At 39.9% G+C, this 26,215-nt stretch overlaps 1 pseudogene; it reads right to left on the reverse strand.

Moving 5' to 3' along the window:
* Positions 1-24,027: 24,027 nt before the first annotated feature.
* LOC138848306 (U6 spliceosomal RNA) lies at positions 24,028-24,095 on the reverse strand (annotated as a pseudogene).
* Positions 24,096-26,215: the final 2,120 nt, after the last annotated feature.

Genomic DNA, 26,215 nt, shown 5'->3' on the forward strand with positions numbered 1-26,215 from the left:
GCTTAGAAATCTACAGGTAACATGACCAAGGTGAGTTTTTGTGTTTTGGAAAATCAAATGGAACACTTTGGCTGAGGTGACAGATATTAATTGCCTCCAAACTGAGTTTCACTGCGATTTTCAGGTTAATTCAGTCAGAATTCCACAGGCAGTGAGCTGGAGCAGAGGATGAATCCAGCTACAGCCGGTTTCCTTGTGACTAATAAGGCCAAATGTCATTATGGATTCTTGCATTTCTTTGGCTTTTTTCTCATTTTTCTTATTTATCATGGTTTGTAACGATTTTCTGATGTGAGCTTTGGTTTTATGGCGGCAATATGGAGTTCAGGGCACCGGGGGAATGGACTTTTTCAACAGGGCAAAGCTGTTGGCCTGCTCCAATTCTGGCTTGCTGTCATTGTTTTGGGTGCTTCAGCCGATTTGTGGTTTCTTGAGCAGCAATTTCCTACATGTTTTCTGGGTCTGAGTTGGTTTTGCCTTCTTCCTTCCCAAATTTTCTATTCTGAGGGCATACAAACAAGAGTTTGGGGAGAGTAGCCATTATGAAATGAAACACACAACAAATAGGCATTTGAAGCTTAGAAATCTACAGGTAACACGACCAAGGTGAGTTTTTGTGTTTTGGAAAATCAAATGGAACACTTTGGCTGAGGTGACAGATATTAATTGCCTCCAAACTGAGTTTCACTGTGATTTTCAGGTTAATTCAGTCAGAATTACACAGGCAGTCAGCTGGAGGGGTGGATGATTCCGGGAACAGCCGGTTTCCTTGCGACTGAATCAAGCCCAATATCATTATGGATTCTTGCTTTTCTTTTGGTTTTTTCTCCTTTTTCTTATTTATCATGGTTTGTAATGAATTTTCTGATGTGAGCTTTGGTTCTGAGGCTGGCATATTGAGTTCAGGGCAGAAGAGGAAGGTTCTTTTTCAAACAGGGCACAGCTGTTGGCTTGCTCTAATTCTGGCTTGCTGTCATTGCTTTGGGTGCCTCAGCTGAATTTTGGTTTCTTTAGCGGCAATTTCCTAAATGTTTTCTGGGTCCGAGTTGGTATTGCCTTATTCCTTCCCAAATTTTGTATTCTGATGCCATACAAACAAGAGTTTGGGCAGAGCAGCCATTATGAAATAAAAAACACAACTAATAGGCGTTTGAAGCTTAGAAATATACAGGTAACACGACCAAGGTGAGTTTTTGTGTTTTGGAAAATCAAGTGGAACACTTTGGCTGAGGTGACAGATATTAATTGCCTCCAAACTGAGTTTCACTGCGATTTTCAGGTTAATTCAGTCAGAATTCCACAGGCAGTCAGCTGGAGCAGTGGATGAATCCGGGTACAGCCGGTTTCCTTGCGACTATATCAACTCTGATTTCATTATGGATTCTTCCATTTCTTTGGCTTTTTTCTCCTTTTTCTTATTTATCATGGTTTGTAATGAATTTTCCGATGTGAGCTTTGGTTTTGAGGCTGCAATATGGACTTCAGGGCACCGGAGGAATGGTCTTTTTCAAGCAGGGCACAGCTGTTGTCTTTCTCCAATTCTGCCTTGCTGTCTTTGTTTTGGGTGCCTCAGCCGATTTGTGGTTTCTTGAGCAGCAATTTCCTAAATGTTTTCTGGGTCTCAGTTGCTTTTCCCTTCTACCTTCCCAAATTTTGTATTCTGACGCCATACAAACAAGACTTTGGGCAGAGTAGCCATTATGAAATAAAACACAAAACAAATAGGCGTTTGAAGCTTAGCAATCTACAGGTAACACGACCAAGGTGAGGTTTTGTGTTTTGGAAAATCAAATGGAACACTTTGGCTGAGGTGACAGATATTAATTGCCTCCAAACTGAGTTTCCCTGCGATTTTCAGGTTAATTCAGTCAGAAATCCACAGGCCGTCAGCTGGAGGGGTGGATGAATCCGGAAACAGCCGGTTTCCTTGCGACTAAATCAAGCCCAATATCATTATGGTTTCTTGTATTTCTTTGGCTTTTTTCTCTTTTTTCTTATTTATCATGGTTTGTAATGAATTTTCTGATGTGAGCTTTGGTTTTGAGGCTGGCAAATTGAGTTCAGGGCACGAGAGGAATGGTCTTTTTCAATCAGGGCACAGCTGTTGGCTTGCTCCAATTCTGGCTTGCTGTCCTTGTTTTGGGTGCCTCGGCCATTAGGAAAGAAAAAAAAAAACACAGAAAATTGCCCTTTCGGGAGTAGAAATCTACAGGCAGCACGACCAATATGAGTTTCTGTGTTTGGGAAATGACATGGAACCCTTTTCCTGAGGGGACAGATTCTAACTCCCTAAAAATTGAGTGTGAGTGCGATTTTGTGGTCAATTCACTCAGAATTCCAAAGTCAGTCTGTGGAAAGGGGCAGAATCTGGAACCAGCCAGTTTCCTTGTGTCTAAATCCAGCCAAATATCACAAAGGACTCTTGCATTTCTTTGGCTTTTTCACATTTCCCTTATTTATCATGGTTTGTAATGAATTTTCTAATGTGAGCTTTGGTTTTGAGGTGGCAATATTGAGTTCAGGGCACAAGAGGAATGGTCTTTTTCAAACAGGGCACAGCTGTTGGCTTGCTCCAATTCTGGCTTCCTGTCATTGTTTTGGGTGCCTCAGCCGATTTGTGGTTTCTTGAGTGGCAATTTCCTACATATTTTCTGGGTCTGAGTCGGTTTTGCCTTCTTATTCCCAAATTTTGTATTCTGATGCAATAGAAGCAAGATTTTGGACAGAGTAGACATTATGAAAGCAAAAAAAAAAAAATACAGCGCATTGTCCTTTTTGGATTAGAAATCTACAGGCAACACGACCAAGATGAGTTTCTGTGTTTTGGAAAATTATATGGAACCCTTCTGCTGAGGGGACAGATACTAATACCCTCCAAATTGAGTGTGAGTGTGATTTTGAGATGAATTCAATCAGATTCCAAAGTCAGTCTGTGGAAGGGGGACGAATCTGGAAACAGCCAGTTTCCTTGTGTCTAAATCCAGTCCAATATTACAAAGGACTCTTGCATTTCTTTGGTTTTTCCACATTTCCCTTATTTATCATGGTTTGTAATGAATTTTCTGATATGAGCTTTGGTTTTGAGGCGGCAATATGGAGTTCAGGGTAACAGAGGAATGGTCTTTTTCAAACAGGGCACAGCTGTTGGCTTGCTCAAATTCTGGCTTGCTGTCATTGTTTTGGGTGCCTCAGCTGACTTTTGGTTTCTTGAGCGGCAATTTCCTAAATGTTTTCTGGGTCTGAGTTGGTTTTGCCTTCTTCCTTCCCAAATGTTGTATTCTGACACCATACAAACAAGAGTTTGGACAGAGTAGCCATTATGAATTAAAAAAGACAACTAATAGGTGTTTGAAGCTTAGAAATTTACAGGCAACATGACCAAGGTGAGTTTTTGTGTTTTGGAAAATCAAATGGAACACTTTGGCTGAGGTGACAGATATTAATTCCCTCCAAACTGAGTTTCACTGTGATTTTCAGGTTAATTCAGTCAGAATTCCACAAGCAGTCAGCTGGAGGGGTGAATGAATCCGGGAACGGCCGGTTTCCCTGCGACTAAATCAAGCCCAATATCATTATGGATTTTTGCATTTCTTTGGCTTTTTTCTCTTTTTTCTTATGTATCATGGTTTGTAATGAATTTTCTGATGTGAGCTTTTGTTTTGAGCCGGCAATATTGAGTTCAGGGCACAAGAGGAATGGTCTTTTTCAATCAGGGCACAGCTGTTGGCTTGCTCCAATTCTGGCTTGCTGTCCTTGTTTTGGGTGCCTCAGCTGACTTTTGGTTTCTTGAGTGGCAGTTTCCTACATGTTTCTGGGTCTGAGTCAGTTTTGCCTTCTTCCTTCCCAAATTTTGTATTCTGATGCAATACAAGCAAGATTTTGGACAGAGTTAGCTCTGTGTCCATTCTTCTGTCTCTTTACTAGATGAATAAAAAGACAGTGTAAAATGATTTGTAAAGAACTATAAGGGGTCAGCGCTGTGCTGCTGCTGCCAATTGAGGAGTGAAGCAGGAGATGGAAAACACCTCTCTCTCTCTCTCTCTCTCTCTGTGCCTCTCCTTCTCTGTTACTCTGACTTCTAAATAAAAAAATGAATCTTAAAAGAAGTATAAACATCAATAAAACACAAATGAAAATTGTATTCTCAAAACTGGATATTAAACCATGCCTTCTACACCTCTGTTAAAAGTTACATTCTATCATAGTCATTTATGATTTCTAGGGCCAAAGTAGTAAATAAGATTTTTCTGGAAGAGACAGAGGTTATGAGGGAGCCAGGATTTGGGGTCAGTTAGCAGAAGTGAGTGTCACTCTTTCAGATTTGATGCAGGAAAGGAACAGCAACTGATCCCTGAGATTTTGGTGTGTGAAGGAAAGGAAGGAGGGACTTAACAAAAGCAAATGCCCTCTGGTTGTGGGCACCCACCCCTGACTGCAGCTTTTCGGAGGAACAGCTGGTGTCTCTAGGGATGCTGCAGCCTGGACTCCATTTCCCAGAGTTCCCAGTAGCTCCGAGGTATTCTGCTTTCCAAATACCTGTGGGCATGCACCTGCCACTGCCAGTCCCTGGGGCTCAGAGTTGGACCAGGGGAGTTCATTCCTTGATCAGTGTCAACCCTGGGGGCTATGCTGCTCCTTCTCTGGCATTTACTGCAACTCCTGCTCTGCACGTGCGATCCCAGGCAGTTTCCGAGTGCTCACCCTGAGCCTGCCTCCTGCTGCTTCTTCCCTCTTCATCCACCAACTGTGGGTCCCACATGCCAGGGACTCTCTTCTCCACACTCCCAATTTCACTCCCCGTGTATCTGGAAGAAAGGGTACCTGCTCCAGGGACTTTCTGCTGCAGGTTTGGCATGCAGGAAGGGGCGGAGACACATGTGGGAGAAGTGTGCCAGCGATCCTGGCAGCTTCTCCCGAGGTCAGGGCTGGGACCCGGGCTGCTCTGTCTCCCACCTCTATTTCCCAGGCTCAAAGTGCCCGGACTCTCTCCTGCAGTACCTCACCTAAACTGTCCCTAATGTGCTTTATTTAGTGGTTACAGGAGAGAGGGGGCAGTGTTCTGGGAACCTGCACTCACAGGGAAGGAAGGCAGAAAGACTCCTGATCTCCACAGTTAAATAAGCCGGGTTCCCACTGTGGGTGGTCTCAGAATGCAGTCTGGCCTGGTCTCTTGATGTTTCCTGGGCTGGTTCCTACAGGGTGGGGCTGGATGGCCCTCAGGAGGGAGCCTGGGGCAGCAGAGGGGTGGGCAGGAGGATCTGTCTAGGATCTGCCCCACTGCTCTCATCCTGCACCTCATCTTCCTGGTGGGGAGCAGTGTGAAGCGTGAATAGCTGCTTTGTGTGTTGATCCCTCTCAAGTATTAATTATCAAATTTTTCCAATGTGGAATTTGAAGCTGTTCCAGAAACATGGGGTGGGAAATCTCCCTTCTTTCAAACAGGCACAGAGACAGTGGAGGATCCAAGGAGTTTCTATTAATGGCCCTAGGCTCAGCTGGAATGATTTCCTGAGAATTGAGCATCAAATTCAAGTTTCTTAGCTGTTACAGCATTGGTGGGTTTAAATGGCAGCCTACATGATTAGAACCACATTTCCAATGGTCAGTGGGTCCAGTATGTTTGTAAAAGAGATGCCAGGGACAGATTTATTAGGACAGATTTATGACTGGAGTTTACAAAAGCAGAACTTAGGACATCTTCCCTCCCTAGACAAGATTTCAGTGGGCAGCTGTTTCACACATTAATTGTGAGCATCCACTTTTAAAGGCTTGTGTTGGATGGGGTCCACTTCTCTTTCTTTGATGATGTATTTGGCTGCTTTTCATTTTCTGTCTTCAGCTATCTCTTCTCCTGTTAGCAAGGCTGTCAACTGTTTTGACCTGCCACTGATCCCTTTGCAAAGTGAGAAGGGAACCAAAATTAATGCAAGTCTACTGTGTTGTCAATAACTGGAGCTACTTTTTTAAAGATTTATTTATTCATTTGAAAGAGTTACACAGAGAGGAGAGAGAGAGAGAGAGAAAGAGAGAGAGGTCTTCCATCCGATGGTTCATTCCCCAATTGGCAGCAATAGCTGGAGGTATGCCAATTTGGAGCCAGTAGCCAGGAGCTCCTTCTGAGATGAAGCTGTTTTTTTAAATAATTATTTATTTATTTGAAAGGCAGAACTTTGTCCAGGTCTCATAGGTGGGTGCAGGAGATGAGGGGTTTGGGCCAACTTCTACTGTTTTCCCAGTCCACAGCAGAGAGCTGGATGGGAAGTGCAGCAGCCAGGATCCCAACCGGCACCCATATAGGATGCTGACAAGGCAGCAGTAGCTTTACCCACTATGCAACAGTGCTGCCCACTAACGGGAGCTCTTTTAATCTGAGTTTGCATAAAGAGGAGAATTACAGCATCATAAATACAGATAAGTAACAGTTTTTCTCTGCCCAGCACTTTATATTACCCAGTGCTCCACTGAGAATCTTACATTCCACACTGTGTAATTAAGAAGGCCAGTTACTTATCTTATTTTGGGTTCTGTGTTTAAACCCATGACACTTTTGACATGGGAGGATATTAGTTCTACAATTTCATAGAGACTGGTCTTTGGAAGCATCGATAGAAGTTATAACTGTGAGAGTGGTAAGAAAGAAGAGGGGAAGAAATAAGTGCCCCTTACCTCCCTCAGAGATGTCCACAAGTGCAGTAGACGATATGCCCTTATGGTTGACTTTCTGGGACAAACTGTGTTTGAGTGCTTCACATGTTCTGATAGAAAGGTGTTGCCACCAGGTTTTTAGTATATTTTGTTAGTTTTTAAAGATTTATTTATTTATTTGAAAATCAGAGTTACACAGAGAGAGAAGGAGAGGCAGAGAGAGAGAGAGAGAGAGAGAGAGAGAGGTCTTCCATCAGGTTCATTTCCCCAATGGCTTCATCATTGTGAACTTTGCTCAGTTCCTGACCTATACCTTTCCTTTAACCTAGTACTTTGCCATGTAGTAGCCCATGAAAACTGCAGACTGCATAAATTAATGAATACTTGGAGGGTTGTGATTTCTTAGAGGAACATCATGAGATAGGAGGAATAAAACAAAACAAAAGTATCCTCCGTATATAGAAGGTACACTGTTTTTGCAAGCCACAGCGAAGAGGAAGAAGCAGGAAAGTAGTGAGACTGGAAAGTTTGCGGCAAAGGTAATAGGCACTGGTCAAGAATTTAACAAGCCCATTAGGAAAACATTAAGGTTTCCTTACTTCCATGTAGACTCTGCCCTCTTATGGTGAACAGGGTCCTCTAAACCCACTTGTTGCACAAATGAAAACCCAAGCATTGTCTTCTCCCACAGATGGAGTCTGCTATTGGTTTTGATTTACATTTCCCTAATGGCTAGTGATATTGGGCATGTTCATCTATGTCTTGACCATTGAGATTTCTTCTTCTGAGAAACATCTGTTTTGATCCTTGCCCATTTCTTAGCTGTACATTTTGCTTCTTATTTGGAGATTTTCCCAGTTCTATATATGTATGTTCTGGCTATCAATCTTTTGTCATAATCAGAGTTTTCAATGTTTCCTGCCATTCTGTCCATTGTATGTTCACTCTGTTGATTACTTTGTTGTGAAGATGTATCTTAATATGATATGCTCAAATTTCTATATTTTATTTTTGTTACTTGTGCTTTTGGAATCTTACCCAAAACTGTTATCTATGCTTATGTTTTATAGTTTCTCATATGTTTACTTAGTTTCTGGTTTTATATTTAGACTTTTAATTCACCTTGAGTTGCTTTTACATAGTGTATGAGGTTTTGGGTATATTTTCAGGCTTCTACATATGGATAATCACTTTCCTTTAAACCATATGCTAAAGGGGTTCTTCTTTCTCCTGTTTGTTTTCTTTCCTTTGTTAAATAGGAGTTGCCTGTAGAAAAGTCGGTTTATTTCAGCTGCCTATACTTTTACACTGAACTATGAGTCTGTTTTCCAACAGTGCTAACACTGTTTCTATATTTTTAAGATTTATTTATTTATTGGAAAGGCCAGATGCTTCTTCCAAGTCTCTCATGTGGGTGCCAGCACCGTAGAACACGGTCCATCTTCCACCAATTTCCCAGGTGCATTAGTAGGGAGCTGGATTGGAAGTGGAGCACCTGGTCTCCTAGCAGCAACATATGGGATGCATGCACAGCAGGTCAAGGCTTTAATCCACTACACCACAGCACCAAACACTTCCTTATTTACTTCTGCTGTGATCTTTCATTATTCACTTTTTTCTACTGCCCTGCAACTTGACTCCTTCCTGTTTTTTTTCTGGGTCCTGGACGATGGTAGTAGGTGGCTTCTGGGATCTTTTTGTGTTAGTAGATACTTGGTAATCTAAAATCACAGTTTTTAGTTTCTATATTTCTCTGCTAATCACTAGGACCTTCTGGATGACAATAGAAAATGCTGGCAGAAATGAGGATATATTAATTTGCTAAGAAAATACCACAGAGAATATGATTTAAATCATGGAATTTTACTTCTCAGAGTTGTAGAGCTTGAAAATATCAGATCAAGGTGCTTAAATAGGCTCGATTTTTCCAGAAGCCTTTCTCCGATGTGACAGACACATCTACCATTTGATCTGCTTAAAAGCACTTTCTTCAGGTAGAGTCATGTTGCTGGTTAGCACTTCCGTGTTAGAGTTTTAGGGAGGCACATTTCAGTCCATAACAGCAAAAGGGGCCCTGTGGTCTACTTCAATGACAGCCATCTCTGCGGAGGACAGAAAGTTTGGAATCAGCGTTAGGATTTCTCACAGTATTACTGTCAGTGCTATCTCCATCAAATGTGCATTCATGTACACACAAATCTACCTGTACTCATAAACACATTCAACAGTGGAAATGCCTGATGGTTGTGTACGGGTAACATCAATATAATAATCCATAAGATGGCCTATTAGCAGACATTAAAAAGAGAATTAGAAAGAATGACAACAAAATCTTCAGTTACCTATATTTATGTCTATATGTATGATATTCAGTATTTATAGTTGCTAAAAGATGAATACTGATGTGTGGGAATAAAAGCTAAACCTTACCTTGCAATATTGCAGCCTAGTCTACATGAAAGATGTCTTCCTAAAACCATTCACTGGGCCCACTCTGTGGCATAGTAGATTAAGCATCCACCTGCAGCACCAGCATCCCACATGGGCACCAGTTTGAGTCCCTGCTCCTGCACTTCCAATCCAGCTCTTTACTAATGGCCTAGGAAAGCAGTGCAATATGCCCTGAGTTCTTGGGCCCCTGCACCCATGTGAGAGACCTGGAGGAAGCTGCTGACTCCTGGCTTCTGGCACCTGGCTTCAGATCAGCCCAGCTCCAGCCATTCTGGCCATTTAGGGGTGAACCAGTCGATAGAAGACCTCTCTTTCTCTTCCTCTCTATATCTGTAACTCTGCCTCACAATAAAGAAATACATTTTTTAAAAACCTTTCACATGTTAAATTTCTTAATTGTTTTAAAGATTTATTTATTTATGTACAAGTCGAGTTACAGACAGAGAGGAGAGACAGAGAGAAAGAGAGAGGTCTTCCATCTGGTGTTCACTCCCTAATTGATTGCAACTTCCAGAGCTGTGCTGATCTGAAGCCAGGAGCCAGGAGCTAGTTCCCGGTCTCCCAGATGGGTACAGGGGCCCAAAGACTTGGGCCATCTTCTACTACTTTGCCAGGCCATAGCAGAGAGCAGGATCAGAAGTGGAGCAGCTGAGTATTGAACCGGCCCCCATATGGGATGCTGGCGCTTCAGACCAGGGTGTTAACCTGCTCCACCACAGCACCGGTCCAACATTTTAAATTTCTGATACTCTAAAGTAGTACAGGACTGCATTACATCTAGGAAAGATGCATTTAAAAATTATAAATCTAGTGCATTTTAGCAGAAGTTTTAACAAATACTTCTGATTTTCTCAGCATTATATATAAATAAATGACATAATGAGTCATTGTCAGATTTTTAGCTTTTGACAGCCACTTATAATATTTCACAGCTTTTTGAAATGTATTGCTAGTGTGTTTTTCTCAACACATGCACTGGATTTTACCAGTTTAGTGCACATGGAGTTGCCTCTTATAGGATTTGCATTTTAATGGGTTTTCATGGCACATGTAATCAACATCTGCAAAGCCTCTAAAACACATAAATAATAACATGAATCAGGCTTTTTTCTTAAATATTAATTTATTTATTTGAAAGAGTTGCACAAATAGAGAAGAGGTAGAGAGAGAGAGACAGACAGACAGAGACAGAGAGGTCTTCCATCGGCTGGTTTACTCCCAGTTGGCTGCAATGACTGGTCTGTGTCAATCTGAAGCCAGGAGCTTCTTCAGGGTCTTTCACATGTGTGCAAGGCCCCAAGGACTTGGGCCACCTTCTAATGCTTTCCCAGGACATAGCAGAGAGCTGGTTCAGAAGTGGAGCAGCCGCGACTTGAACTGGCACCCATATGGCTTGCCAACACTGCAGGCAACAACTTTATCTGCTATGCCACAGCGCCAGCCCCACATTGCATCTTTTTAAGATGATATGGATTTAAGTTCATGAGAAATTATTAGCATAGTGGGAACTGATAGATATGCATGAAGCAGGATGGACTTGTTAGGAATGGTGATGTTAATTTTCTTATAAAATAAATAAATAAGAAATTAAATATGGTCAGACATAAATGAAGACTAAATTTTATTAGTGGTAATCCAGAAAACACTGATCTCAGGTCTTTTTCTTCCAGTGTTAAGTTTATATTTTTAAATGCATATTAAGTGAACAAATTTCATGTAATTTATATATACAGATTGAAGAGCAAACTGATAACATCCTATCCTATCTTCCCTTGTTCTCATATTTCCAACTCCCTCCTTCTTGTTTTATTTTCTTTTAATTTTGACAGCTGCATGCTTTGATTTTATTTTAGAATCACAAGCTTTAACCCTCTACAAAATAAAGAATTCAGCAAGTAGTAGCAGAAATATCAATGAGTATATGTTGTGTACTCTATCAAAGAGTACAGAAAAGTGCTATGAACAATACTCAAATCTCAAAATGTCAATTTAACTCATATGCTGCTTTTTGTTGTCTATATATTAATTACCACCAGTTAGAGAAAACATATGGTATTTGTCTTTTGGGGACTGGCTTCTTTCATGAAGCATACTTGTTTCCAGTTCATCCATTTAGTTACAGAAGATGGGATTTCATTCTCAATTATGGTTGAATAGTATTTTACACTGTATATATAGCTCATATTTTTGTTCCAGTCACCAGTTGATGGACATCTGGGTTGATTCCATGTTAGCTATTGTGAATTGAGCTGTAATAAACATGAGGGTACAGATAACTCATGCCTGTGCATATTCTATTTCATTTCATGCGGATAAATTCCCAGTAGTCAGATGGCAGGATCACATGGTATGTTTGTTTTCAGATTTCTGAGGAACTTTGATACTGCCTTCCATAATGGTTGCACTAGCTTCATTCCCACCAACAGTGGATTAGGGTACCTTTTTCTCTCCCTCTCCACCAGCCTTTATTGTTTGTTGACCTTTTCAAAAGAATTATTTATTTGAAAGATTGAGTTACAGAGATGGAGAGGCAGAGGCAGAGAGACAGAAGTATTTTATCTGCTTGTTTATGCTCCATATGGCCCAACAGGTAGTGCTGGTCCAATCGGAAGCCAGAGTCAGGAGCATCTCCCTGGTCACCCATGCGGGTGCAGGGACCCAGGCACTTGGGCCATCCTCCACTGCCCTCCCAGTCCAGTGCAGAAAGCTGGACTGGAATAGCAGCAACCGGGACCAGAACTGGCACCCATATGGGATGCCGTCTCCACGGGTGGAGGATCAACCCAGTGTGCTATGGCACTGGCCCCCATCAGGGATATTTTTCTATAGTACTCTCTCTCCACTGTATCTTTTTCTAGTTGAAGAATTAAGGTGATGCAGGATTAATAGAAGGAGTTTGAGAGGATTGTCTCTCTTTCAATTGTGTTGAATAGTTTGAGAAGCATTAGTTCTTTAAAAGTCCTGTAGAATTCAATAGTGAGGCTGTCTGATCCTGGACTTTTGCTTGTTGGGAGGGTCTTTATTACTCATCCAATCTCTGTCTTGGTTTTTGATTTGTTTAGCTTTTCTATGTGTCTTCATGACTCAATTTTGGTATATTGTGTATGTCCAGGAATCTGTTGATTTTTACTCTAGGATTTCCAATTTGTTAGCAGTCACAACAGATGCCCACATCCTATATTGCAGTGCTAATCTGAGTTTTGGGTACTACACTTCCAAATCAGCTTCATGTTAATATCCCTGGGAAGCAATGTATAATAGCTCAAATTCTTTCATTCCTGTCGTCAAATTGGAGAACTGTAACCTCAATGGGGACTTGAGAACCTGGTCTTGCACAGTGGTAGCCATATAGAAAGTGAACCAGCAGATGGGAGATCTCTCTGCTTCTCTTTCCTTCTCTCTTTGTCTCTGTGTGTCTCTGCCTTTTTTATCATATTAAAATATTTAATTACTTACTTGAAAGAGTTACAGAGAGAGGGAGAGACAGAAATCTTCCACCACCTAATTCATTTTTGAGATGACTTTAATAGCCAGAGTGTGGCCAGGTTGAAGCCAGGAGCTTTCCCTCCGATGTGCATGGCAGCAAGGAGCTTTTCCTGCAATGTGCGTGGCAGCATCCCAGGCACTTGGGCCATCTTTCCCTGCTTTTTCAGTCCATTGGTAAGGAGCTGGATCAGAAATGGAATAGCTGGTACTTAAACTGGTGCACATACAGGATGCCAATGTAACAGATAGCAGCTTTGTCCACTGCACCACAACCACCAGCTCCTCTATCTGCCTTTCCAATAAATAAATCTTTTGAAAAAGAACTGAAGGTAGTAAAAGTCATCATGACTGAGCAATGGCAAATTTATTGAAGTGATCTATTTTCTTAAAGATCCTTTTATGAATTTGAAAGGCAGCACTAGATGGAGAGAATGGGAGAGATTGATCTTCCTCCTGGTTTGTTCACTCCTCAAATGGCTGCAATGACTGCGGCTAGGCCAGACTGATATCAGGAGCCAGGGGCTTCTTCCAGGTCTCTCACAAGGGTGCAGGAGCCCCAATATTTGAGTCACCCTGTGCTGCTTTTCCAGACACATTAGCAGAGAACTGGATCCGTTTGGAGCATTAATGTCTATGATACTCTCCTTGCAGTTGAAGGATTTAGAATCCATTTTGATTATGGGTGGGCCAAGTACAATGTCTTCCAATTGTCCAAGGTTTGGATTAGATGGGTTCTGAGAAATTTTGTTAAAATAGTTATTAATCTTGTTTAGACAAGGTCATAGTCAAAGTGGAGGTTCTCTCCTCCCTTCAGAGAAAGGTACCTCCTTCTTTGATGACCTGTTCTGTCCACTGGGATCTCACTCGCAGAGATCTTTTGCCAGAGTGTCTTGGCTTTCCATGCCTGAAATACTCTCATGAGCTTTTCAGCCAGCTCCGAATGCCTTTAGGGCTGATTCTGAGGCCAGAGTGCTATTTAGGACATCTGCCATTCTATGAGTCTGCTGAGTATCTCACTTCCCATGTTGGATCACTCTCCCCTTTATTTACTCCATCGGTTAGCGTTAGCAGGTACTAGACTTGTCTATGTGCTCCCTTTGACTCCCAGTCCCTCCACCATGACCAACTGTGAACTGAAACTGATCACCTGGAACAGTGAGATGGCATTGGTACATGCCACCTCAATGGGATTGAATTGGAATCCCCTGGTATGCTTCCAACTCCACCACTTGGGGCAAGTCAGCCTGAGCATGTCCCAAATTATACATCTCTTCCCTCTCCCATTCCCACCACCATGTTCAACAGGGATCACATTTCAGTTAATTTTCAACACTTAAGAATAACTGTGCATCAATTACAGATCTAAACCAGTCATATTAAGTAGAACAGATAAAAAAAACTACTAAGAGGGATAATGTATTAAGTTGTTCATTAACAGTCAGGGCTATGCTGATCAAGCCACCGTTTCCCATAGTGTCCACCTCACTCCAACAGGTTTCCCTCTTGGTGTTCAGTCAGTCGTCACTGATCAGGGAGAACATATGGTATTTGTCCCTTTGGGACTGGCTTATTTCACTCAGCATGATGTGTTCCAGATTCCTCCATTTTGTTGCAAATGACTGGATTTCGTTGTTTCTTACTGCGGTATAGTATTCTAAAGAGTACATATCCCATAATTTCTTTATCCAGTCTATCGTTGATGGGCATTTAGGTTGGTTCCAGGTCTTAGCTATTGTGAATTGTGCTGCAATAAACATTAGGCTGCAGACTGCTTTTTTGTTTGCCAATTTAAATTCCTTTGGGTAAATTCCAAGGAGTGGGATGGCTGGGTCGAACCGTAGGTTATCTACGACCTTGTCTAAACAAGATAAGAGTCGGAGAACTCAGAGGGCTTCCATAGCCTTGGAAACTCATGACTGGAGCATAGGGAGATTACTGATGCCATAGACAGGAGTGTCAGTTGGTAAAGTCAACAACAGGAGTCACTGTGCACTTACTCCTCATGTAGGATCTCTATCCTTAATGTGCTGTACATTGAGATTTAATGCTATAACGAGTACTCAAACAATATATTTCACTTTGTGTTTCTATGGGGGTGCAAACTGTTGAAATCCTTACTTAATGCATACTAAACTGATCCTCTGTTAAAAAAAAAAAAAGAAATTATCAATTCCCAACTTGACTCTCACTGGGATTAAACATGACAATAGGTCTGCTCTGATTTCATCATCATTTTAAAAAAAAATCATCTATTATTTTTCACTTTATGTTTCTGTGTGGGAGCAAACTGTTGAAATCCATACTTGATGTATACTAAGCTGATCTTCTGTATATTAAGATAATCAAAAATGAATCTTGATGTGAATGGAAGGGGAGAGGGAGTGGGAAAGGGGAGGGTTGTGGGTGGGAGGGACGGTATGGGGGGGAAGCCATTGTAATCCATAAGTCGTACTTTGGAAATTTATATGCATTAAATAAAAATTAAAAAAAAATAGTTATTAATCATAACTCTCAGTTTAAGCTTTTCTTACCAAATTTTCATGTTTGCTGATGTTTATATCTATGGGAAAATTGGGTCTCTGGATTGCAACCAATGAAAGCATCCAGACTAACAGTAATAAGGTCAACAGTCAGCAGAATGATGTCCAGCTGAACTGAAATAGCTTTTCTTATTTGGTAGAGGGGTTACCTCCTGCATTATGCTGACATACTGTCATAGACAGTAGATATTGGAGCCTGTCCCTTCTGCCAAATGGAGAATACCATATTTTGGTCCATCATATATATATTTATATATTATAATATATATTATATATTATACTATATATTTCTATACATAATATAGAATTGCATATAATTATTATAAATATATAATTGTATATAATTATTATATATGAATTTGTTATTTATATATAAATAATTATTTCTGATCCAGCTCCTTACCAATGGATTGAAAAAGCAGTGAAAGATGCTCCAAGTACCTGGGTTCCTGGGACACACATCAGAGGAAAAGCTCCTGGTTTCAACCTGGCCACACTCTGGCTATTGAAGTCATCTCAATAATATATATATATATATATATATATATATATATATAAAATACATATAATAAATTATATAATATTATCTGTTTATAATTATATATTATATAATATATTGTATGATAAATTATAATATATTTTATATATGAATATATTTATATACATAAATATATAAATAAATGTAAATATATATATAAGGAATTTATTTATGTAGTTGACAGGTTTACTTACAGAGAGTGAGAAGAAGAGACACAGAAAGGTCTTCCATATGCTCATTTACTCCCCTAATGACTGCAATGTCTGCAGCTGGGCCAATCTGAGCTAGGAGCTTCCAGGTCTCCCATATTTTGGCAGGGACCAAAGCACTTGGAACAGCTTCTACTGCTTTCCCAGGCTATTGCAGAGAGCTGGCTGGGAAAAGGAGAAATGGGGACTAGAACTGGTGCTCATATGGGGTGCCAGCATTGCAGGTAAAGGATTACACCACTGCACCACAGTGCTGGCCCCAGTCTATCCTTTATTAAGGAGATCTCAGTAATCATGTTCAGGTATTGCTGTCCTATATTCATGGCCAAAGTCCTAGCAGGCAACATGGTTTGGAGAATCATAAGCACAAGGTGTGTAGGAGACTTCATTTCTCATACAGCACAGTTAATAACAAGGTTCCAAGAGGGGAAATTACTTGCATCATAGTCTTTGAGAACTAATGGACATCACAGGTGATCTAAAGAATTTAGAAGGTTTGTGAGCCCCTAGAGTGAAAAAGTCACTGGGAGCACAAGGACAGTGCCTAGAGTTTATTTTGATGGATTTTAGCCCCTTTCATTGGAGGGAGGCCCGAAGAAGCTGGACTGATTAGTAAACCTCAGAAGTGTCTTTTCAAGGTGAAGGCAAACTGAGACTGAGGGGTTTTTGGAAAAACGTTGAACAAAAGACATTTCCCACACGTGGTTAAGACACATCATTTATCTACTGATTTTCATCAGATCTGTTAACATTAGGTATAAGGTACAGTGGACATGGTGGATGGCATATAGCAATATGATTTTAGTAATATATCATGAGGTGCTTTTTTTAAATGGATTTAGCAGGTAAAATTGGGCTACCTAATGGGATGTAGCTGGAATAATCACCTTTTTGTTAAATAAATCTGAGGTAATAAATGTTAGTGTATGAAGACATTGAGTTTTCTTTTATTGGGCCTTCTTGGTTATTTTAATCTGGGATCTGCGAATTCTCATTTTCTTTATTTTATTCCTCATCATGTCGGACCAACTCTGCTGCTTTGGGGATTTTTTTAGTACATCTGGCATTTGGAAATTTAGACAATAGTATAGTTAAAATGAGATGTACCAAGTAAAGTATTTATTTTTATTCTGATACATATTTTGGAATTCTTCTAAAATTCCTATTGAGTATCCTTGTTAAATTTAGTTGCATCCCAGGTTAAGACTTATTGGAGGCAGGCTCCATGGCTCAATAAGCTAATCCTCCACCTGCGGTGCAGGCACACCAAGTTCTAGTCCTGCTGGGAGAGCCAGATTCTGTCCCAGTTGCTCCACTTCCAGTCCAGCTCTCTGCTATGGCCCAGGAGTGCAATGGAGGATGGCCAAAGTGCTTGGGCCCCGTACCTGCATGGGAGACCAGGAGGAAGCACTTGGCTCCTGGCTTTGGATCAGCGCCATGTGCCAGCCGCAGCACACTGGCGGCAGCGGTCACTAGGGGGTAAACCAACAGAAAAAGGAAGACCTTTCTCTCTGTCTCTCTCACTGTCCACTCTGCCTGTCAAAATAAAAAATAATTTTTATAAAAAGACTTATTGGAGCCACTTTAGTGATTATACCCATGAAACTTTGTTAATAAATGCAAATAGAACCTGGGAAAATTGATGTATATCTTATGCTGTAGAGACTTAAGATTGAACATCTTTTTTTAATCTTTTTTAATTATATAATTTAAAAACAAATTTTAGATTTTTTTTTTTACTTTACTAAGTCACAGCTCTGGCCCCATTAATATGACTTAACAATGTTTTTTCCTCTCAGAATTATCTCTATTGTTTCAGTTAACTGCATGCCTTTTCTTTACATTCAGATTCCCTCAGCTGTCAAAGCTTATTCATCTTAATTCTGTTGTTCCTATTTCCCTCCCTTTTATTCTGTCCCTAGGCTAATTGAGATCATGATTCTCCATTCCTTCTGTGTGGTGTCACAGTAGGCTTGAAGTGTTCTTTTTCTCTTCTGATTTCTAAAGAAAGAAATTATGTATTCCCCCAGTTTAGATATTTTAATAATGCACTCTAAAACAAAGGTTAAATGTTCTTAATTTGACAAGAATTTTCGGGGCCAGTGGTGTGGCATAGTGGGTAGAGCCACCACTTGCAGTGCTGGCAGCTCATATGGATCCAGATCTCTGCTATAGCCTGGGAAAGCAGTAGAAGATGGCCCAAGTCCTGGGCCCCTGCACCCATGTGGGAGACCTGGAAGAAGCTCCTTGCTCCTGGCTTTGGATTGGCACAACTCTGGCCATTGCAGCCAACTGGGGAGAGAACCAGTGGATGGAAGACCCCTCTCTCTTCTCTGCCTCTCTCTGTGCAACTCTGACTTTAAAATAAATAAATAAATCTTTAAAAAAAGATTTTTTTCTAATTTTAGATTTGTTCTACTTCATTGCCACTTCAGGGTGTGTGTAAGGAGTGCATATCCAGTTTTTCTATTTTGGAATTTGGGGATTTTGTATTAGCTCTGCTGTGTATTCATTTTTCTTGAGCATTGGTGATATCTTCTCCTTAGTTGTATTAAGAGAGAGAGCAATAGCCCTCATGTCTTTTTAGGTAAGTAAGACATATTAAAAACAGAGCATTCAGTATACATTCATAGTATTTTGACTTGTTCAATTGATTTTCCTGACCTCCCTTGGATATTCTTGGTCTTTGCTGTACAACTTTCTATACTCATTAATTCTTTGATATTCCCAAATCCAGAAAATGAATGACTCAACAGCTGTGTTCCTGTATTTGCTGGGACTCAGGGTAAGAAGCAAAGTGGAGGTGTTCAGGAATCTAAAGTTACATGCTACATAGCAAAGCACATCATTTCCTATACAAAGTGACTGGGAAATCCAGAATCTTTTGCACACATATTGGATCCTGAACTATTACTGGACTATTCAGTAAGATTTTAATGTATTTATTTTCTGTGTGTGTGTTTGTATTTCTAAATAAACTCTGCTGGGCTACTTAACATTAACATGTATTGCAGAATTCTTTCATCAGTTTTTACTTTTAAAAAGTTTCTCTTTCAGTTTTATGGGAGAGGGTAGAAGTTTCCTGCTATGTAACTGAAAGTTCATTCATTCATTAAAGTTAAAAATATTTGTTGCAAATTGGTAGAATACTATTAATTCTCATGTGATTTACATGAAACTAAATACATTCTCTATTTTGTTTTGCTTAAAATTTCTGCATGTGTGGACTTCTTTTTTCCTTCTTGCCCCAAATCCCTTTGTGTATTGGGATGGCAAATGGGTTTTACACTGGAGAAAACATGTTATTTTGGCAAAGAAGTACTTAGCCTTCCTGCTTCAAGTATTCAAATATTGCATTGGAAATCAGTATATTTGTTTACTGTACAAATGTCCTTCATACAATTTTGTAATCTTCTGGGATGGGAGAGGAAGCAGGAAATAGGAGGATTATGGGTGGGAGGGATGTTTTGGGGGAGGGGAAGCCACTGTAATCCAAAAGCTGTACTTTGGAAATTTATATTTATTAAAAAAATTAAACAATTTTGTAATCTTCATCTTCCTTTTTATTTCATCCTTTTTAAAAAAAGATTCATTTATTTTACTTGAAAATCAGAGTTACACAGAGAAGGAGAGAGAGAGAGAGAGAGCAGTCTTCCAACCGCTGGTTCACTCCCCATTTGGCCACAATGGCTGGAGCTCTGCCAATCCAAAGCCAGGAGCCAGCAGCTTCTTTTGGGTCTCCTATGCAGGTGCAGGAGCCCAAGGGCCTGGGCCATCCTCTACTGCTGGATAGTAAGTCTTACTTGCCTAAAAAGATGGATAGTAATTTGAGTAGCCAGGACTTGAACTGGCACCCAGTTGGAATGTCAGCACTGCAAGCCACAGCTCTACTTGCTACTCCACAGCATCGGCCCCCTAAATTCTTATGAGTATTGCTACACGATTGGAATTTATAATTGATAATGCTGAACAATTGAAACTGTCTTATTTACAATTGTAGGACTGGATATGGCAGTTCTACTTGAAGTAAAGTATGTAGCCTGCTTATTGTATGATTTTCGGAAAAGCATGTATTTATATATAACAGCAGATCTGTTAATCATTTAAAAGTGAATTGTCATGATTACCCAGATGTAAAGAATGCAATATGTGCTAATGAGTTAGCAGTCACAGACATTTAGAATTAGAGGGATTTTAGAACTTTTTCAATACTGCAGTTTTTATGAAAAACTAATAATTTTTTTTATTTGACAGGTAGAGTTATATACAGTGAGAAATCAGAAAGGTCTTCCTTCCATTGGTTCAGTCCCCAGATGGCTGCCACAGTTGGAGCTGTGCCCATCCAAAGCCAGGAGTCAGGTGCTTTCTCCTGGTCTCCCATCCGGGTGCAGGGCCCAAGCACTTGGGCCATCCTCTACTGCCTTCCCGGGCCATAGCAGAAAGCTGGACTGAAAGAGGAGCAACCAGGACTAGAACACTTTGCCCATAAGGGATACCAGCACCACAGGTGGAGAATTAACCAAGTGAGCCACGGCGCTGGCCCCCGATAAATTTACTCTTAACAAAATATCAAAATATCTTATTTAGTATAAAGTTAGTCGTGAAAAGAGACTACCTTGTTGAACACAGAAATTTGAGATTATATTTCTTGGTATTAATTTGCATCTTAAGGCTTATTGCCTAGTTTATTTCAATATTTCAATCTAATATTCCTAATAATATCTTGTACTTAGTGGTTCACTGTGTGCCAGACAATATTCTTTTGATTTTTTAAAAGATTTATTTATTTATTTATTTGGAAGTCAGAGTTACACAGATAGTGAACAAGAGGAAGAGAGAGAGAGAGAGAGGTCCTCCATCTGCTGGTTCACTCCCCAGATGGCCTAAAAGGTCAGAGATATGCCAATCTGAAACCAGGAGCCAGGACCTCTTCAGGGTCTCCCATGCAGATTCAGGGGCCCAAGGACTTGGGCCAACTTCCTACTGCTCTCCCAGGCTATAGCAGACAGCTGAATGGAAAGTGGAGCAGCCTGGACTTGAACCGGCCTCCATATGGGATGCCCCCACTGCATGCAGTGGCTTTACTAGCTACACCACAGCACTGGCCTCAAGACAATGCTCTAAAATGATGCATTAATTATTCCCAAATATTGAAAAGTGGCATGGTACACATTTGAATGTGTTGTTTTGTACTAGTTGTAGAAACAGTTTAAAATATATTTAGATTTAAAAATGTAAGCTTTGATCTAAAGGTTTACTTTCCCTTAAGGTGCCTGTTTGGAAACTGAGAGATCATTGAAGTCTCAAGACAGAGTACAACTGATCTTATCCAAGCCTCCTTTATCACATGAGGATGCTAAATGCCAAGCCCAGAGAAGTAAAGTGAATTGTTCAAGGTCACATAGGTAAGTTGTGGCAGGGATAATTCTGTATTAGCATTAGGTATCCTGATACATAGGCCACTGTTCTGTCAATTTTGTACTCCTTCTGGAGTTAAAGATTCTAAGTTGTGGAAAATTGAATTTGGAAATTTAGTGGTTGCTATGTTGTTATGGTGAGAAATTTCTGTGTATAGCTATGAGTTGCTTAAATTTTATTCAATATATTTTTCTAGTATGTTTGCTATTTATTTGAAATGTATAACAAGTAGCTTCATCTATTTGCCAAAAGAATTTTTAAAGATTTATTTATATTATTTGAAAGTCAGAATTACACAGAGAGAGAAGGACAGGCAGAGAGAGTGGTCTTCCATTCACTGGTTCACTCCACAGTTGGCCTCCATGGCTGGAGCTGTGCTGACTGGAAGGCAGGAGCCAGGAGCCTCTTCCTGGTCTCCTATGCAGGTGCAGGGGCCCAAGGACTTGCACCATTTTATAGTGTTTCCCAGGCCATAGCAGAGAGCTGGATAGGAAGTGGAGCAGCCAGGTCTTGAACTGATGCCCCTATGGAATACCAGCACTGCAGGTGGCAGCCTCACCCACTATGCCACAGTGCCAGCCCTTGCCAAAAGAATTTATAGAAGCTATTCCATATATACACTTAACAATTATTTAGTTACTTGACATGAACTATCCCTGCATATTTGAAAATTTTGAATGGTATCACTTGGGTTTTAAGAATGTTATATTTTAGGTCTCTTAATATTTTTAGTGATGATGTTTTAAAGGCCCTTTCTGTTTTATGAAAAATGATAAGGATTTTGTTTTACAATGGCCATAGTATTACTACTTAAAGGAATAGATTAAATAAAACTTTTAAACAAAGTCATTTAATACTGGATTCTAACACACTGGTATATTTTAAAGTGAGAAGCCGGATTTCTTTCAGATATTCTAAAGAATAATGATAATCAAAATTGAAGACATCTACAGTTTTTAATCACTTGTTTTAAGTATTGGTCATAATGGTCCAATTTTGAGTTTAATTTTAATTAGCTTTTAAATGATTCAATATGTTTTATAGAAAAAATTCGGAGAACATAATTATATACTCAACCTCCCTCCCTTCTTTTTCCTTCTTTGTCATTTTTTTTAGCTTATGAAATGACATTTTCAGTTTACATTACATTAAAAAGGGTTCTTGAATCAAGGGACAAGTTTAACAGGCAAAAAGCAAAAAGATCGTAATTTAGAGGGAATATAGACAATGGCTCTAAACAATATTTGAATATCACATCTAAACAATATTTGAATAAATTGATAAATATTTTAATTTCTCCTACTAAAATGCTCAAAGTCTTTAATTATTTATCAAATATTAGTGCAAAATTATGGATTTAAATGATCCCAAAAAGTGATGAATTTTTGTGTAATAAAGTCCAATTTTTGTCAAGGCTTTTTGACAGTCTCACAGAAAACTTGTTTGTGAATGGGAAGAATAATACCAAAATATCCATACTACCAAAAGCAATTTGCAAATTCAATGTAATCCCAATCAACATACCAACGATGTTCTCAGAGCTAGAAAAAATGATGCTAAAATTCACATAGAAACATGAGAGATGCTTAACATCTAAAGCAATATTATAAAGCAAAAAAAAGCTGGAGACATCACACCATATTTTAAGACATATTACAGGGGTCAGCACTATGACAAAGCAGGTAAAGTCACCGTCTGCAGTGCCGGCATCTCATATGGGTGCCAGTATGTTTCCCAGCTGCTCCACTTCTTATACCCCTCTCTGGTATAGCCTGAGAAAAAAGTAGAAAATGGCCAAAGTCTTTGGGCCCCTGCACCTGCATAGAGACCTGGAAGAAGCTCCTGACACTTGGATTCAGATCAACAGAGCTCCGGCCATTGTGGCCATTTGGGGAGTAAACCAGTGGATGGAAGACCTCTCTCTCTCTCTGCCTCTACCTCTCTGTAACTCTGCCTTTCAAATAAATATACTGCAAAAAAAAAAAAAAAAAAAGAAGAAGTGTTAGCACTGATATAATAACAGACACATAGTTCAATGGAAAAGACTTGGTAGCATAGAAATAAACCCAAATTTCTACCAGCAACTCATATTTAACAAAGGAACTAAAATGAACTGGAGAAAGAAGAATCTCTTTCACAAGTGGTGCAGAGGAACTTGATTATCCATATGTAGAAGCCTGAAAAGAGACTCCAACATCTCTTACACTATGTGAAAGTGAACTCACAGTGAATTAAAATGTAATCATAAGACCCAAACCCAAGTAAACATAGGGAAACTCTAAATATTGTCAACACACAATAGCTTTTGGGTAAGATTCCAATAGCAATAGTCACAAAAATAAAAACAGAGACATTTGAGTATATCCAACTAAGATACTTCTTCACAACAAAGTAAACATCAGAGTGTAGATACAATGAACAGATGGCAGGAAAAATTAAAACTCTGAATGTTTACAGATTTCCAGAACATTTACATGAATTGGAAAAACTCCAAAAAATACAGTGAAGAAACAGGCAAGGATCTGAATAGACATTTCTCAGAAGAAATGTACATGGTCAAAACATGTGAATATGCCCGATGTCACTAGCCATTATGTAAATATAAATCAGAACACCATATCAGTCTCCAACACCTGTGGGAGAATACAACACTCAGGTGTTTGTGTGTGCAGCAAGTGGGTTTAGAGGACCCTGTTCACCTCTGGAGAGCAGAGCCTACAGGGAGGTAAAGAAACCTTACTGCGCAGGGGCATGCTAATCTTCTCTGTATCATTCCAATTTTAGTATATGTGCTGCCGAAGCGAGCACATGTGCTGCCGAAGCGAGAAAGAGATGAAAAGAATTTATCTCAGCTAGCCACTAATATTCAAGAAACAAGGTCTTCAGGAAAGCCAACTCAACTGACATTTTCATGTCATTGTTAAATAAAGGAAAAATTATCTAGGTTCAGCAATACGTAGTTTATAAGAGAAAGACTACAGAGTAATTTCCTTGGCATAGAAATAACTTTGTGTTTTTTTTTTTTTTTATCCATGAGGGCTTGCTATCACCACCACACACCCACATCCCATATACAAATGCCTGGCTTGAGTGGTAGCTTCTCTGCTTTGAGGCAAGTTTCTGCTAGTGTGCACCCTGGGAGGAGACGGAGGATGGCAGAAGTGCTTGGGTCCCTGCACCCAAATGGGACATCCAGAATGAATTCCCAGTTCCTGGTTTTGGCTTGGTCAAGCTTTGGCTATTGCAAGTGTCTGGGGAGTGAAGCAGTGGTTCCCTCTTCCTGTCACTCTGCCTTTCAAATCAATAACTGTTGTTGGTAATGACTAATAATGATATTCACTGATTGTCAAATTTTGAATCTATTAATTATAGACAATTTCTCTTTGTATTTTTAAACTTTCATAATGTTCTGTAGCCAATTTCATCACTAGAAATAAAAACTTTTCCTCAAAAAAAAAAAAGAAACCTTACTGCTTTCCTAATGTGCTTATTAAGTTCTTGACCAGCGCCTGTTAGTCTTGCCACAAACTTTCTAGTCTTACTACTTTCCTTCTTCTTCTTCTTCTCTGTGACTTGTAAAATAGTATACATTCTATATACTGTGGATACTTTTGATTTATTTTATTCCTTCGGTCTCCTATGAAGTTCCTCCACAAAAGCACAGCCCTCAAAATATTCATTCATTTATGCAGTCTGCAGATTTCATGAGCTACTAAATTCCAAGTAGTATGTTAAAGGCAAGATCTGGGCCTAAGAGAAAAGTGGTCTAAATTCTGTGCCTAGAAGAGGATTTGGGACATAGTAGAACTTCAGTGAAGTGCTATGTGAATGACATGCACTCATTAAATGAGTAATCTAAAGCATACACTTCATTTAAGCAACACAGCAGCCCTACTCACCTCAGGTAGAGCAATTGAGAGGAATAATGTGAACAAAAATAAGACATCAATAAGTTGAATAATAACAGAGAAAAAACAAAATGAGATAGATGCCAACATTACTGAGCTATTTTTGAGGAATTAAATTGATAGAGGGGCTGGCATTGTGGCCAAGTGGGGAAAGCTGCAATCTGTGAGGCCAGCATAACATCTGAGTTCCACTTTGAGTTTAGGAATCTCCACTTCCAATTTAGCTCACTGCTAAACACCTGGGAAACCAGCAGAAGATGGACGAAGGACTCAGGTCCTTGCCACTCATGTGGGAGACTTGGATGAAGCTCCTGACTCCAGCATGCCCCAGGCTCAACTGTTGAAACTCTCTGGGGTGTGAGCCAGCAGATGAAAGCTATCTATGTCTTTCCCTCTCTCTCTAAATCCACCTTTCAAATAATAAAGATTTAATAAACAAATTAACTGATTTCAAAATACACAAAAACATGAACAATACTATATCATTTTTATGCCAAACTGATAAAAAATAACAAATGCTAGAGAGCACATGGGAAAAGAAAACCACCATATATGGTAGGTGAAAACACAAGTTAGTACAGATGTTATGCAGAACAGTATGGTCATTCCTTAAAAAGGATAAAAATTGGGGCTGGCGCTGTTGTGCAGTGAGTTAAAGCCCTGGCCTGAAGGGCCAGCATCCCATTTGGGTGCCAGTTCTAGTTCCAGCTGCTCTTCTTCCAATACAGCTCTCTGCTATCTCCTGGGATAGCAGTAGAAGATGGCCCAAGTCCTTGGGCCCATGCACCCATGAGGGAGACCCAGAGGAAGCTCCTGTCTCCAGGTTTCAGAATGGCATAACTCTGGCCTTTGTAGTCATCTGTAGAGCGAACCAGCTAATGGAGGACCTCTCTGTGTCTCTACCTCTATTGTAACTCTTTCAAATAAATAACAAAAATTAAACTAAGATAAAAATTGACCTACCATGTGAGAGTTATCTTGCTCTTGGCTATATAGAATAAGGAAATTTTATTAGAAGGA

This window comes from Oryctolagus cuniculus, unplaced genomic scaffold (assembly GCF_964237555.1).
Source record: "Oryctolagus cuniculus unplaced genomic scaffold, mOryCun1.1 SCAFFOLD_52, whole genome shotgun sequence".
Lineage (NCBI taxonomy): Eukaryota > Metazoa > Chordata > Mammalia > Lagomorpha > Leporidae > Oryctolagus > Oryctolagus cuniculus.